Raw genomic sequence first — 15145 nt, forward strand, 5'->3', positions numbered from 1 at the left:
AGAGCCTTTCCATGGAGATGTGGAAGCCTGCAGCGGCTTCTTGCTTCAGTGCCACCTCCTATTTCAGCAGGCACCCAGGTACTACCATTCCGATCAGCGAAAAATATCTCTTATTGTTAACTCGCTCCGCAATAAAGCCCTACAGTGGGTCCAGGCCTTTTTAGCCGCTCACCCCATTTCTCATCTTCCCTTTGAACGATTCATCTGAGAATTCCGGCTCGTATTTGACCAGACGCGTAAACAGGAAGAAGCCACCCGGCGGTTACTCGGCCTCAAGCAGCGTAACCGTTCGGTAAGCGACCATATCATAGACTTCCGTATTTTGGCGGTCGAAGCCGGTTGGCCTGACGTAGCCCTCAAGGGAATCTTCTATCAGTCATTAAACGAAAAAATAAAGGATCATCTATGTACCCAGCCTGAAGCAAACAGTTTTGAAGAACTTGTGTCTGCAGCTATTCGCTCAGACATTCGGCTCCGTGAACGTCAGACGGAACACAACCTTGTTCCCCGCAAACCCACTTCGGATTTTCCCCCCCGTCCTCAGTTTTCCCGTACGGTTCTGCTAATCACCTCCGGCAACCATCGTGAATATCATCAGTTTTTCGTCACCGACTCCCCCCAGACCCCCGTGATTTTGGGGTTCTTTTGGTTACACTTGCATAATCCCCAAATCGACTGGTCTTCTGTCCGTATCACTAATTGGAGTACTTATTGCATGGCCAACTGTTTACACTCCGCTCTCACCTATTGCTGACCCGCCGGAAAACGATGATATTGACCTGTCTAAAGTGCCGACCTGCTACCACGATCTCAAAATCGTATTTAGTAAATCCAGAGCATGCGCGCTACCACCCCATAGACCCTATGATTGCGCCATCGAACTCCTCAGTGGAACCCCTTACCCAAAAGGAAATTATTTAACCTCTCCGGGCCCGAGAAACTCGCTATGGAGAGCTACATCCAGGAAGCTCTCTCCCTCGGCCACATCCGACCCTCATCTTCACCTGTCGGCGCGGGGTTCTTCTTCGTTGAAAAAAAAGACAAGACCCTTAGGCCCTGTATTGATTATCGTGAGCTCAACCAGATCATAGTTAAAGACAAATATTCTTTAAGAGCCAGTTTCTAAGTAGCGCTTGATGGTTTTTGTGACTGCACTTGGGGACACTTTCAAAGTTTTCCCATTTTTTTGGACTGACTGACCTCCATTTCTTAACAGTCCCCACAGTAATTGTTAGTGATTGGCTAGTGACTGATAAATATCCCCTCCCTGAATCGCCACCTTATCGTGGTGGAGGGGTTTGCGTGCCCGAATGATCCCAGGAGCCGGTAGCCGGGTGGTGTTTTCCACCTCAAACTGGAACTGGGAGATTGGCCAGACTAAGGGCGATTCAAACAAAAACCTTTTCAGTACTAGATCCACTTACTCCCCCCAATAAGAGTTACCAGTGCCCCACCCTGGAGCCAGACTAGTCAGTTCTTGTCTGGTGGCTTTTAAATCCTCTGGGACAGTGGACAGTGGGGCAGTGGACAGCAGGCATGTTGTCCTGAAGGCCCCCAAAGCAAAAGATTTTTCTGTAGTTCCTCTTCTGACTTTGGTTGGTTGTTGGTGATAGATGTTGGAGCAGGACGAGTGACGGTGGAACACTGGCTTTATCCACCTTTGGTTAGCCGCTTCACAGTGGATCAGTCAATTGTCTGTCTCCAATGAGTCCTCAATCCCCAGAGAGAAAAAAACAAGAACTCCTTCCCCTTGTCTTTGTGGCAGATGAGGCCACTTCCCACTGCAGAGAAACCCCATGCAGTCATTCCCTGGGTGCCTCCTTTCCCGATAGAGGTGCATCTTCGACTACGACTTATCCCCAGCCCGCATGCTTGTAAAGAATATCTTCAGGATGTTCTCTGCACAGTAGGGTCTGTATTGGCGCCTGACTGAGGATCCAGAGCAGAGTATAAAGTTCTCGTGTTCAGCACAGCTTCTCATCAGCACCACAGGAACCTGCAGAGATGAGGCTGTGGTAACTGAAGACGAGCTGCTGCAAGGTATAAAATAGGTTGCTGCCAACAGAGAGGCTCTCCAGCTGAGAGACTCCTTCATGATCCACTTTCCTGCAGAGGGAGCAGACCCATGGCAGCTCCAGAATCCTGTTTTCTGTCCTCCAAGGACTGACCCACAACGGCTCTTTTGAGAGCCACCCACAGAACCTTTAAGAGCTTGATTCTCTTTTTTTTTCACAGTTTTTACTCCAAACTTTTAAAGTACTACATTAGTTGAAAAGGTAAGAGATTAAAACAGGTAAAATAGTACATTTGGATAGGAGCAGAACTGCCCTCTTCCTCGTAAATTCACACTGCTATACAATACAGACCAAAAGTTTGGACATACCTTCTCATTCAAAGAGTTTTCTTTATTTTCATGACTATGAATATTGTAGAGTCCCACCGAAGGCATCAAAACTATGAATTAACACATGTGAAGTTATGTACATAACAAAACGGTGTAAAACAATTGAAAATATGTCATATTCTAGGTTCTTCATAGTAGCCACCTTTTGCTTTGATTACTGCTTTGCACACTCTTGGTATTCTCTTGATGAGCTTCAACAGGTACTCACCTGAAATGGTCATCCAACAGTCTTGAAGTAGTTCCCAGAGATGCTTAGCACTTGTTGGCCCTTTTGCCGTCACTCTGCGGTCTAGCTCACCCCAAACCATCTGGATTGGGTTCAGGACTGGTGACTGTGGAGGCCAGGTCATCTGTCGCAGCCCCCCACCACTCTCCTTGGTCACATAGCCCTTACACAGCCTGGAGGTGTGTTTGGGGTCATTGTCCTGTTGAAAAATAAATGATGGTCCAACTAAAATGAAACCAGATGGAAAAGCATGCCGCTGCAAGATGCTGTGGTAGCCATGCTGGTTCAGTATGCCTTCAATTTGGAATAAATCCCCAACAGTGTCACCAGCAAAGCACCCCCACACCATCACACCTCCTCCTCCATGCTTCACGGTGGGAACCAGGTATCTAGAGTCATCCGTTCACCTTTTCTGCATATCACAAAAACAGTGGTTGGAACCAAAAATCTCCAATTTAGACTCATCAGACCAAAGCACAGATTTCCACTGGTCTAATGTCCATTCCTTGTGTTCTTTAGCCTAAATAAGTCTCTTCTGCTTGTTTCCTTTCTTTAGCAGTGGTTTCCTAGCAGATATTCTACCATGAAGGCCTGATTCACACAGTCTCCTTTTAACAGTTTTTGTGGAGATGTGTCTGCTGCTAGAACTCTGTGTGCCATTGACCTGCTCTCTAATCAGAGCTGCTGTTAACCTGCCATTTCTGAGGCTGGTGGCTCGGATGAACTTATCCTCCACAGCAGAGGTGACTCTTGGTCTTCCTTTCCTGGGGCGGTCCGCATGTGAGCCAGTTTCTAAGTAGCGCTTGATGGTTTTTGTGACTGCACTTGGGGACACTTTCAAAGTTTTCCCATTTTTTTGGACTGACTGACCTCCATTTCTTAAAGTAATGATAGTCACTCTTACTTAGCTGCTTTTTTTCTTGCCATAAAACACATTTTAACAGTCTATTCAGTAGGACTATCAGCTGTGTATCCACCTGACTTCTGCACAACACAACTGATGGTTCCAACCCCATTTATAAGGCAAGAAATCCCACTTATTAAACCTGACAGGGCACACCTGTGAAGTGAAAAACATTACAGGTGACTACCTCTAGAAGCTCATCAAGAGAATGCCAAGAGTGTGCAAAGCAGTGATTAAAGCTAAAGGTGGCTACTATCAAGAACCTAGAATATGACATAATTTCAGTTGTTTCACACTTTGTCATGTGTATAATTCTACATGTGTTAATTCACAGTTTTGATGCCTTCAATTCAATTTTATTTGTATAGCCCAAAATCACAACAACAGTCGTCTAGATGGGCTTCGAAGTGAAACATGAACTCAAAAGGATCACGAATACAAAGAGTTCAATAGGAAAATACTAAAATGAACTACAAACTGACTAAGCCATACTGGCATCCCTGCCCTTAGACCCCCCTTCGCGGTAAGGAAAAACTCCTAAAAAACCGGATTCCGGAAAAAACGAAGAAACCTCAGGGGTGCCAACATGAAGGAGGGATCCTCCCCCAGGACGGACAGGCGATTTACCAGAACTCTTAGAAAATAATTAACTTATCTAACCCTACTACTACAAATATAAAGTCCAGCAGACGAGCTTCATCCAGCCGTGGTTGGGGGGACAGTCAAGGGCGCGAGTCAAGCCGGAGACAGGAACCACAGCCAGGAGTAGGAGCGGGAGCAAAGGCGAGGTACACTGTCAGGAACAGGAGCACAGATGAGCCAACTGGAATCTGGAAGCACTCCCACTCCCCAGGAGGGGAGAGGGAAAGAGGAACTCTACTGTTAGAGTTAAATAATTATCATTTGCGTGCACACTATAATCTCCATAATATGTTTGTCCCATTTCTATCTTTCAGTAAGAAAACAATGACTTGAATAGCTCTGATTATAGTAGAATATGATGTTCTTGTTGTTTCTGATTAAATGACCCACATTCATGTTTGCAACCTTCAGTTTTCAATAAAAGAAGGCTTCATGCACCAGGATGGCAGAACTCCTCTGCGACAGTTCGCGCTGTCACAGACTGATTCTCCTTCTGCAGAAGTCTAGCAAAAAGTTCTCATCTCCTGTGTGTTTCTTCTCTTTATTAAGGAAAAAGTCAAAACCCTGACATCTTGGTGCCGTGACCCGGATCTCAACATACCCACCGGTGGTGGACTGAGGACGACGCGCTGAAGCCGTGCACGCCCGGACAATATAGGCTGTCCGGAAGAAAGTCCCGGGAGGTGAATTCTTCGCCGGGCCAGCGTCATAGGTCTAACCCTCAACTGCCAGCGGTGGCTTGACGAGATCCGACCGGAAGTGATGAACCACAGGACTGAGTGAGTTTTGCATACGATCACAGTGTTGAGAGTAAAAATAGCAGAAAAGGTTTCTGGCTAAAAAGGGTAACCAGTCCCAAGCGCAAAGAATAAAAATAGCAGAAAAGGTTTCTGGCTAAAAAGGGTAACCAGTCCCAAGCGCAAAGAATAAAAATAGCAGAAAAGGTTTCTGGCTAAAAAGGGTAACCAGTCCCAAGCGCAAAGAATAGGAATAGCAGAAAAGGTTTCTGGCTAAGGGGAATAAAAAATAAATAAATAAATAAATAAATTAATATATATATATATATATATATATATATATATATATATATATATATATATATATATATATATATATATATATATTTTACATTTTTTTTACATTTGTCTTTTCTTTATTTTTCTCCTCCTATTTTCCGCATTAATATCAAAGTGACCTTGGTGTCGGAGATTCGAGCTAGTTCGATCTCCCTGGACCAGGAACTCGGGATATAGCGTGCCATACCTCCTGGTTGGCCGAGGTCACCAAAGTAATCTCGGAGTGTTTGCATCTTTTTTTTTTTTTTTTTTTTCATGATTGTATAATAAATTTATTTATTTTCCGCATTAATATCAAAGTGACCTTGGTGTCGGAGATTCGAGCTAGTTCGATCTCCCTGGACCAGGAACTCGGGACATAGCGTGCCATACCTCCTGGTTGGCCGAGGTCACCAAAGTAATCTCCGAGGTTTCTTTTTGCATTTTTTTTTCCATAATTTCAAAAGTGTGGACTGCAGACGATTAGAATTGATTTGTGTTTAAATTCACCGTCCTACAGTGTGATTATGGGTAGCAACATGAGTAAATCCCCTGACGGGGCTCCTTTACAGGGGGATGAAAAATATATGGCACGAAAAGACCCAAACAGCATGCGATACATGTTAAAATGGAAGAAAAAGTATGGTGTGAAAGGACAGCTAAAAACAGAAGAATGGAAAGAAGTAGTTGTTAAACTAGAGGCAAGCGTAGCTGGAAAAACCAGAGATAAGAAAAGAATGGAAGACAAACAAAAAGAATTAGATTGTGCAAGACACTGGCTTAGAGAAGCAGATAAACGTAAAAAAGATATCCAGGCTGCGAAAGACAAAAAAGCAAACAAATCAAAAGAAGCAGGGACTCCTATCACCATGTTCGTACGTCCGGAAGATAACGAAACCCAGCTCTGCGGCAGACGCCAGCAGGCTGCGAGAGTAGCTGACATGCTACAGTCAAAAACTGAGGAAACACCTGCAGTACAACGTTTGTCCCTGACCAGTCCCCATGTCTCCCTTTCATTATACCCAGACCTTACCTCTCTGCCCCCACCTCCACCCCCACCTGAGCCCCCTACTTACGATTTCAGAGACAGATCCGAGCTAAAACCCCCCCTCAGATATCGGGCTGAGGGAACAGAAACATATCCAATGATTCAGGTGGCTAATCCAAATCCAGGCGAAAGAGGGCCCGAACACCTTTATGTGTTCCGACCCTGGACCCTGGAAGAAGCTCGAAGGGCTGTTGAAGGGCTGACTCCCATTGATGAAGATGTAGAGAAGTGGATAGAAGATATGAGAGATCTTATACTCTCGTACAGACTAAATGGGTATGAGGCTGGCCAAGCAGCCCAAACATCAGTGGGAAAACATTGGGCTAGAGTAAGAGGGGATTATACAGGCAGAGATGGCCAAAATGAAGTTTTTCCCGCCCCTGTCGACGCACTGTCCAGCAGCTATGACAGAGCCTGGACAGCTTTGGAAGGCAGAATTAGAACAATATTCAAGAAGAAAGCAAACTACTCCCACCTGGCAGGGATAAAACAAAAAACAGAGGAGCCGGTAGACGATTTTGCCCTCCGCTTTGAAAAAGAATTTAAGACCCACAGTGGCATTACACACAATGAGGACCCAGCCTCAGCTTACCAACAACAGTTAAAAAATGGTCTCCTGAAAGCATTGCGGCCAGAAATTAGTGAATGGGTTTGTACCCATCACGTTGAATCTGATGACAGCTCAGTACCACAAACCATGACATGGGCCCGTCACGCTGAAAGAATTACAAAAGAAAAGAAAAACCCTGATGTGTTTTTCACCTCAGATGCTCTTCCACACTCTGCAGTGTTTTTCCACGGACCCACACCTCGCGGGCGGGGGCGTGGGCGTGGGCGAGGCAGAGGACGTGGTAATCCCAGGGGCAGAAAAGGCCCTAATCGCTCAGAAGACTGTTGGTGCTGTGGTGGCCATGGCCACTGGTCAGCAGAATGCCCAAACAACAAACAAGGTCCGAATCACGGACAACCCAATAAACCACCTAATCAGCAATCATGCCATTTGCATGGGAATGATTTCTGACTAGATGATGACCAAAGCAATCGTAGTGAAATAGTAGACGTTTGCTCAGCTTGGAACATTTTAAACACCCTTTATGAAAAACCATGGGTAATGTTAACATTAAATGGCAAAGACATACCATTTCTTTGTGACACCGGAGCATGTAAAACAGTTGTGAAAACGCAGGTACCAGGAATAATGAAATCCAAACACCAAATAAAAGTAAAGGCAGCAAATGGTCAGATCGAAACTGAAAACGTGTCTAAACCCCTAAGCATTATAGACCCAGAAACAGGAAAAGAAATCAGCGCAACAGTAGTCATGTCCCCAAAATGCCCCGTTAACTTATTAGGACGCGACCTAATGGTAAAACTAGGAATTGCTGTGGTTCCAGTAAAAGACGGCATGCAAGCTTTTAGAACACCACACGGTTCCTACGTTGCTGACACTGAAATAAATCAGAGAGTGTATTGTTCATATGATTTGCTCCCAGACAACAATCACATACAACCGACCTGCATGCTGACCACTGCACGAGAATCGTTAGAGGAACCCCAAAATGAAATGGCCTATAGTAATCTTCAGATTACTATGGCAATTTACAACGACCCGTCTGACCCAAACATTTTGAATTTCTGCTCCCAGCACCAGACCCTTGTAGGAACAACGCATTTATATACAGATAGGCGTTCACTCGCAGCCGTGCATGTGGTCCCGCCCTCAGAGCCTCCATATCAGTTAGAGGCAGTCCCCCACATTCCCCTTTTTAAGCCTGAAAACATCTCATGGACAGATGTGGGACAAAGGCTAAAACTGGCATGTGCGGCCACTGATTATCACACTGATGACTCCCGCTGGGCTTACAGCCCATCCACCAACATGTGGCGCACTACACATACTGGAGTGCTCACTGGAACAGCAGCAGTCCACCCCCTGCAATGACAAGCTGAAATTTACCTTACAGACAGAGATTTAGCAGACCTGGCCAAAATTCCAGATGACCTATGGACCAAAGGTCCTACGGATGTAGGGCTACTAAGGTCCATTCCACCTGTTCAGATCACCCCGAAATCATCTTGGCATCCCCGAATTAGACAATACCCCTTAAAACCTGAAGCTGCAGTCGGTATAAAACCAGTCATAGAACAATCACTGAAAAGTGGCATTATCCGCCCATGTCCTGACTCCCCTTGTAACACCCCTATTTTTCCTGTACAGAAAGCAAACAAAACAGATTGGCGTATGATCCAGGATTTAAGAGCGGTAAACGAAGCAGTGCAGACCAGAGCCCCATTAGTACCAGACCCACACACACTGCTGAATTCCCTCAAGCCAAACCATAAGTTTTTTTCAGTGGTAGATCTAAGTAATGCATTTTTCTCTATACCAATACATCCAGATTCTCAATTTTGGTTCGCATTTACTTACAATGGTGCTAAATACACATATACCAGACTCCCCCAAGGTTTTGCAGACTCTCCCACTATCTTCACACAGGCCATTATGGCTTGCCTTTCTGATCTGCAGCTATCACCTAAAAGCCAGCTCATAGTGTACGTAGACGACATACTAGTAGCAAGCGAAGATAAAGAAAGCTGTAAACAAGATTCCCTTGCACTGCTGCGCCACCTCCACAAGACAGGAAACAAAGTAAGCCAGGCAAAACTGCAAAGGGTAAAGGAGGAAGTCACATACCTAGGTCACACTTTGACAGCTGCAGGAAAACAAATCCATTTTACCAGAAAACAAGCTGTGGCAGACACCCCCAAGCCACAAACTAAAAAGCAAATGATGTCTTTCCTCGGGTTGTGCAACTACTGCCGTGCTTGGATACCCCACTATGCGGTTGTCACTCAACCCCTCCTTGACCTGATTCACGCCAAACCAATGACCATGACAGATAAGATACAGTGGACACCAGAGGCGGAAAAAGCATTCACAAACCTTAAACAAGATCTAATCAACACTACCACATTAGCACTGCCTAACTATTCCAAACCGTTCGTGCAGACAGTGGACTGCAGGGAGGGGTACATGACTTCTGTACTTATGCAAAAACACGGAGACAAATTACGCCCCCTTACATTTTACTCAAAAAAGCTTGATCCTGTTGCCCAATCTCTACCACCATGTGTGCAGGCAGTTTGTGCTGCATCGATGGCTGTAACCTCCTCGGCAGATGTAATATTATTTCATCCTTTACAACTTTTAGTCCCTCATGCCGTTGACGTTTTACTTCTACAAAGCAAAATGAACTTGCTTTCACCCGCGAGACATCTCTCTTACACAGCTACGTTATTAGCCCAACCACACATCACAATCGCTCGGTGCAGCATTCTCAACCCAGCAACATTGCTACCTCTCCCAAAAGATGGCGAGCCACACAATTGACTGGAAGCAACCGACGAGTTACAGTTACCACGTCCAGACTTAACTGACACCCCTTTAACAACCGGCATGACTTGGTTTGTTGACGGTTCTTGCTCAAAAACGGAAATGGGAAAAAACCAAACTGGTTACGCTGTTGTCCAGTTACCTAAAACAATCATTGAAGCAGCTCAGCTCCCTCCTAGCATGTCAGCACAAGCAGCTGAAATTATAGCGTTAACCAGAGCATGTGAATTAGCCAAAGGAAAAGACCTTACAGTGTACACAGACAGCCAGTATGCTTTTTCCACACTTTTTTATTTTGCCAAACAATGGGAACGCAGAGGAATGAAAACTTCCACAGGCAAACCCATCACCCACGCACAACTTTTACTTAACCTCTTACAAGCCATAAAGGCCCCATCAAGGTTAGCAGTTTGTAAATGTGCCGCACACACTGCAAACACGGACACAGTCTCAATAGGGAACAGGCTTGCTGATAAAATTGCAAAACAAGCTGCAGCAGGACACCACAACACAGGAACATACTCTGCAGAAACAGAAAACACACAACTCATAGACACTAGCATCCTGCATGACATGCAAAGCTCAGCTCCACTGCAGGAAAAGAAATTGTGGTTATCAAAAGGAGCAGAAATAAATGAAAAACATATTTATGAACTGCATGGTAAACCTATACTCCCAAAATCATTGTTCAAAGCAGCGGCAGTTGCGACACATGGGCCATGCCATGTGTCGACAGGAGGAATGACAGTGCTCATACAAAGTCACTTTACAGCATTTGGCCTACAATCGTACTTAAAAAGGTTTTGTACAACATGCCCTACCTGTATACGGCATAACCCACAGGGTAATATGCGACCAAAGCGGGGAACTTTTCCTAAGCCATCCTACCCTTTCCAGGTATTACACATGGATTTCATTGAACTTACGGCAAGTGGCCCCTATAAGTACTGCCTTGTGCTAATAGACGCATTGTCAAAGTGGGTAGAAATAATCCCTACCAAAAAAGCAGACGCGATCTCAGTAGCAAAAGGTATCTGTAAAACCATCATTCCCAATTATGGAATACCAGAAATTATATATAGTGATAATGGAGCCCATTTTGTTAACACCATCATCCAAAACATGGCCGCCAGCCTAAAAATGACGTTGAAAAATCACTGTGCATACCACCCACAAAGTGCAGGACTTGTGGAACGCACAAATGGAACAGTAAAAAGCAGACTCAAAAAATGCATGGAAACAACAGGAAGACCATGGCCAGAGTGTTTAGATCTAGTAAAACTATACATGAGAATCACACCTACATCAGATGGCCTGACACCCTTTGAAATAGTCTATGGTAGGCACTATAGGTTACCTATAGTAGCCACAGACTTACAAAAAGCAAATATAGAAAACAAACAATAGAAGATTTTATCATAAGAATGATAAACCAGAAGGAGGTGTCCAATGCAAATTTACTGCCATCTGACTCTTTATCTCCACAGGAAAGCTCACCAGTGAAACCAGGCGACTGGGTGTTCATCAAGGTCCTAAAAAGGAAGAACTGGGCCAGCCCACGGTGGGAGGGACCATACCAAGTCCTCCTAACAACACCCACGGCAGTAAAAATAGCTGAACGCCCCAGCTGGATACATCTCAGTCACTTGGCGGTTCGTCTCAATCGTCAGCGAAGAAACCAGCCGAACCCAACATCCATTAGAACCTGGATCTTTGAAGTGACTCTGCAACCTAGCAGCATGGAAGGCCCACTGCTGGGAGACCGCAGCAGGTGGGTGCGGAGCTGCGCTGTGACTGTAGCATGTCTTCTAGTCGCACTGACTTTCCTAGCAATGGAGAAACCAGGAGAAGGCGGTATCAACCTCGTCCACCGCTCATGGGATCTGTATGAAAAGACAACTCACCTAAATATTGCCACCCATGATCATTCCTACAGTACCAATCTCTGGTGGCAACTGATGAACAGAACTGCACACGACAGCAACATCACCAGCTGTTATGTGTGTACTTTCATGCCGTATGCTTCCCACAATACAGGTCTCCGTCCAGGCAATATCACCAGAAGACAACAAGATTGCCTGTATGAACTTAGCACACACCCTGGCTACAACCGAACTAACAGGAGGACATTCAACTCCTGGAGCAAAAGGAATTACTCTGAGCGGTTTTGGGTTCCTCCCAATAACCCCCGTGGACCATGTGGCCCAATGAGAGACCTGTTGCCACTACCACAAGACCCCATTAAGCTCCCGGAGGTGATATCTTTGGTGAGCATGAAGCCTGGCTCACTTGGACGTTGTGTATACAACAATGGCACAGTGAAAGTGGGCATGGTGCCCTGGCATCTGTGTAACGTTACCTTGACCTTCTGTGACTACAATCTTACAGTTCGGTCTAACTACTCAGCTTGTATGCAGAAAGCCAACAGGATCAGAGGAAGCTGTGGATTATTCCTGATCAAACGGACATAACAAACCAGACCAAAGGTAGGCAAAACCTAGCAGGTTGCAGTACCATAGTGCCTGGGGACCGAGGATCCAGGGTCCTAGCTGATTGGTACTTCCTGTGCGGACACACTGCCTATGCATCCCTTCCTCCAAACTGGGGAGGCCTTTGTGCTCTGGTCCCTCTGGTTCCACCTGTGTTCTTCATGAACAGAACTGTCCGAACACCCCACCCCGCACGACGGAAACGTGCTGCACCGGAGTTCCACATGAATGCCCTACAAATGACTACCACTACTGGAGTCCCATGGGAGTTCCGCATCTGGGGTGGAGGAGCAAAATTCGGACAATCACTCCTTCCATGGATCGGAGTGGGAGAAATAAGAGACCACATCGAGATCAACAGGTACGCATTGCTGAGACTCCTTAACACCACCTACAAGTTTTCCAATGCATCAGCAGCAGAGATGTCGGCCATAAGAACTATGGTTCTGCAAAATCGACTCGTGCTCGACCTCCTAACTGCATCATCAGGAGGTGTGTGCAAAATGGTTGGAGACACCTGCTGCACTTTCATCCCGGACGGCACCAGTGATGGACAGGACATTTCTACCGCACTGCACGACTTAGCAGAGCTGCAAGCCTATGTTAAGTCTGCGACTCCTGGCGCCAGTCCCACCAGTGACATCTGGTCCTGGCTGACCACAGGCCCATGGTGGCACCTCCTGCTGAAATTATTGACCCCTATACTCATCATTTTGTGCCTATTTTGTCTTTTTACAACATGCGCCCTGCCTTGTGTCATGTCCATGATCGCAAAGGCTACCACGCAGGCTTTCATCCGTTACCAGCTTGTCCAACAAGCTGAAGAGGACCCCTCCCCATGTGAATACTCCTACGTCAGAGGCATCGTATGAATCTCTCACTGAAAGTGCCAAAAGCAAGTGGTGAAATGATGATGTTTGATGCCTTGTTCTAAAAAAAATAAAAACAAAAAAACAATAACATTTTTTTACAGTTGTACCTTCCCCTTATAGTGTTTTCTTATGACGTGTTTGAAATGATAAAAAGGGAGGGATGTTAGAGTTAAATAATTATCATTTGCGTGCACACTATAATCTCCATAATATGTTTGTCCCATTTCTATCTTTCAGTAAGAAAACAATGACTTGAATAGCTCTGATTATAGTAGAATATGATGTTCTTGTTGTTTCTGATTAAATGACCCACATTCATGTTTGCAACCTTCAGTTTTCAATAAAAGAAGGCTTCATGCACCAGGATGGCAGAACTCCTCTGCGACAGTTCGCGCTGTCACAGACTGATTCTCCTTCTGCAGAAGTCTAGCAAAAAGTTCTCATCTCCTGTGTGTTTCTTCTCTTTATTAAGGAAAAAGTCAAAACCCTGACATCTACAATATTCATAGTCATGAAAATAAAGAAAACTCTTTTAAATGAGAAACTTTTGGTCCGTACTTTATAGCAGTGTGATTTTACACGGAAGATGGCAGTTCTGCTTCTTTCCAAATGTACTATTTTACCTGTTTTCATCTCTTACCTTTTCAACTAATGTAGTACTTTAAAAGTTTGGAGTAAAAACTGTGAAAAAGAGAGAATCAAGCTCTTAAAGGTTCTGTGGGTGGCTCTCAAAAGAGCCGTTGCGGGTCAGTCCTTGGAGGACAGAAAACAGGATTCTGGAGCTGCCATGGGTCTGCTCCCTCTGCAGGAAAGTGGATCATGAAGGAGTCTCTCAGCTGGAGAGCCTCTGTTGATACGACTTCCTAGCAAGAATGTTATAGAATGCCAGATTAGAATCACTCCCCCTACCTAAATCACCAAAGCAACCTGAATTTATATTTGTGGCAAAAAGACGAAATATTTTTTAGATGTTACTCATTATTTATATAATATTTATCAATATTTATATAATCAAATTGCCTAAGGGAGCCGGTTTAGCTCGTGCTGGTATGCGGCACCTTCCGAACGTGGAACCAGGGTTCGAATCCGGGCTGCTCCCTATTCCCTTCTCTCCTTGTCTGTGCCAGTCCCAAGCCCCGATTAATTGAGAGGGTTGCGTCAGGAAGGGCATCCGGCGTAAAACATTGCCAAGTTAACCATGCGACTCGTACTCAAAAGTTAGGATGATTCGCTGTGGCGACCCTTGATGGGAAAAGCCAAAAGAGAAAGAAGAAGATATAATCAAATTGCCTGTGGGTGTGGCTCAAGATTTTAAACACAGAGAAAATTCTCACAAACATGACATCACTGTGTGGATGATATAATGTAATGTCAGGTTATGTCATCTGACATCATGTGATGTCATGTCATGTGTGTCTCATGTGTGTGACAAACACATGACACACACGTCATGTCATGTGTGTGTCATGTGATCTCTTTATACACTGGATGACATCACAATTATCAGTGATATCATCGGTAAAATTCTCTGCATATACCCCATTGTATCTAACTGCTGCAATTGTAGCACAAACCACGATTCTATGGTTTATACTATAATTTTATTATAATCAAACGATTATGATGAACCAAACTGAGATGGATCAAGACTTTTTCGATGTCTTTGAAGTTATAGATTTAACTGAATTCCCTGACTCTGTAACTGCTCCTGCCCCTGACAACATGCCTGACACCCTTGTTGAAAATACTGTCAACCTTTTCAACGAAAATCCAGGAGCATCATTAAACTCCCAAACTTTTGGAGCTTTGGAGAGAAATGTTCAAGCACAGACTGGAAAATCACGCAAAAGAGGAAGAGATGATTCTTTAAAGGTTCAAGATTATCAACCCAAACGACTCAGACATCCTGAACCTGTCAATCATTACCAAGTCCCTAGCCTATCTGAGGAGCCTGACCACCTCACAAACTGGCTGGCTCTAGACCCTCACAGACAAAACTTAGGTTATAGGAGAAGACGTGGAACATCTACCGCACGGCCTTCTGAAGAGGAAAACGATCAGAAAAAGAGAACAAAAAACTTTGAGATGGGACCAGTTTTGACAAAGGTACC

The 15145-nt window shown here is 44.9% G+C and overlaps 1 long non-coding RNA gene across 1 annotated transcript; it reads left to right on the forward strand.

The window, feature by feature from the left end:
* The first annotated feature begins 2521 nt into the window (after window positions 1–2521).
* LOC144990150 (uncharacterized) lies at window positions 2522–13470 on the forward strand. The gene is made up of 2 exons (XR_013654118.1): window positions 2522–4955; window positions 11161–13470. It is a non-coding gene; the product is annotated as an uncharacterized LOC144990150 (long non-coding RNA).
* The last annotated feature ends 1675 nt before the right edge of the window (window positions 13471–15145 follow it).

Source organism: Oryzias latipes, chromosome 2 (assembly GCF_053564925.1).
Source record: "Oryzias latipes strain Hd-rR chromosome 2, Olatipes_Hd-rR_3.1".
In the NCBI taxonomy this organism is placed as follows: Eukaryota; Metazoa; Chordata; class Actinopteri; order Beloniformes; family Adrianichthyidae; genus Oryzias; species Oryzias latipes.